Source organism: Cephus cinctus, unplaced genomic scaffold (assembly GCF_000341935.2).
Source record: "Cephus cinctus unplaced genomic scaffold, Ccin1 Ccin1_scaffold0129, whole genome shotgun sequence".
In the NCBI taxonomy this organism is placed as follows: domain Eukaryota; kingdom Metazoa; phylum Arthropoda; class Insecta; order Hymenoptera; family Cephidae; genus Cephus; species Cephus cinctus.
This window is the reverse complement of record NW_014332862.1, coordinates 817,888-819,667: the sequence shown is the minus strand read 5'-3', so window position 1 is coordinate 819,667 and position 1,780 is coordinate 817,888. Positions and strand designations below refer to the sequence as shown.

At 51.6% G+C, this 1,780-nt stretch overlaps 1 long non-coding RNA gene across 1 annotated transcript in view; it reads left to right on the top strand.

Annotated features, from left to right (window-relative positions):
- Positions 1–1,780, top strand: part of LOC112493688 — a 40,699-nt gene that overhangs the window by 23,945 nt on the left and 14,974 nt on the right. The gene's annotated exons all lie outside the window — the stretch shown is intronic.

The following is a 1,780-nucleotide window of genomic DNA, read 5'->3' as shown; positions in this document are numbered from 1 at the left end:
CCTTACTCGTCTCGTTTCTCGGGCTGCGGGTCCTCGGAGACGGGAACCAGGATACTCGAGCCTACGCTTCTTCCTCTCCTTTTCTAACGTGAAATTTCGCTTGCTCATCCGACACGGCCGGTCGCGTTACCGAAGTTGCCGCGACCGTCGAACGATGCCGCTGCCGATGGGCAGCAGCTCGCTTCCAAAAATCCCGGCTCATTATAGGCGGCCGTAATGTTTGCCCGGTCGGGGCAACAAAAGAATCGGTCGCCACTCGACGGCCGCGGCCGGACTTATTGTGCCCAGGCGTAACGGTACCCGCGAGGAACCCGTGTATTGTATACACATATATATATACATATGTCAAGGGAGGCCTGGAGAGACAGATAGATAGAAGCGAGAGAAGGAGAAAGAGAGAGAGAGAAAGAATGCTGAATAAGAGACCAAAAGAGAAGAAAACAAGAGAAAGCGAAATAAATAAAGGCGTCGAGCTCGTGTAAACGCACTCGTGTAAACACGGCCTTGCCGATACGACTCGGTCGCGACCCTTCTCTCTGCCTACCCGTCTTACGCCGGCATTCTTGCTAATCGCTGTACAAAGTCCAGACATACTAGCACCGTATTTCTCGATCCTTTTTCTACGCCATCGGGAAGTCCGAAGTATAAACGCGTAACTGTAATTTTTAAACTTGGCTAAAACCACGCCGTCACTGCTAGTAAAACTCATCGTTAATAGATGGCAGCTTGACTAGTTCGGTATTGGGCTTTGGTGAACAGAGACGAGCTCTGTGGGCCCAATGGCGGACACGGACACGGGGCGCGAATTGCATGAATTTTAAAAGCGTCGACCAAGCACGGCGTCGAACGGCGTCGGGGCAACGGCGGCAGTGGCGGTAGTGACGATGGCGACGTTGGCCGAGAAGACGATCGATCGGACTGACCAAGAACTCGTTGTTCGAGGGGGATGACGGAGTGAAGGGGCCAGAGGGATTCTCGTACTACAAGAATACCTTCTATCTCCTTTCCTCCTCCATACCCACCACTAAGTCTTTCCATAATCTCGGATAATTGAGACCGAACTCAACTGTGCTATAGTCACGGTACTTTATATTCTTCTCCCTCAACTTATTACGTGTACATAAAAACTAGTTGTTATAATCACTTAACAACAATTTTGCCATATACATATATACATATATATTATCCAGACTAGCTCTGCCAAAAATTTTGTTTCCCTCGCTCTTCAAGAGCAACTAGACTTCCCTATCTTCGACAGTCTCCCCCCCCTCCCACCCCACCCCCCACTATAACATCCGGTTCGTTACAGCTAATGGTGTTCTCGTTACTTCCCGTTCCATGCTGAAATTAAGCCATGGACAGAACTCGCGCTACAGGCTTGCGTTCCCTTCCTTTGCTCTCTCCCTCTGTCTCTCTCTCTTTCTACCTTATACCTCACTGAACCTGCCTACCTGCTGGTTCTGCCTGCCTGCCTGCCTTGCCTCCTTACTTACTTGCCTCTGCTTAGCTATAGCTCTCCCGCTCGCCGCTTCTCACGGTTCGACCGTATCCTCCAATCGATCGGCCCTGCCGATCCATCGAGCACACGGCCAGCCAGTTCCTGGCTGCAAAGGAACAGGTAGCCCCGGCGACCCCCCGATCTTCAAATCGGGGCGGAGCCGGGAAACGCGAGATTCCTCACGAAAAGGAAGGAAAAAAGGTATACCTTCGCGTTTCTGAAAGCGCTGAGGGTGGCTGGCTGGATGGATTCGGCCGGAATGGAAAAGAGGTGTGTACGGGG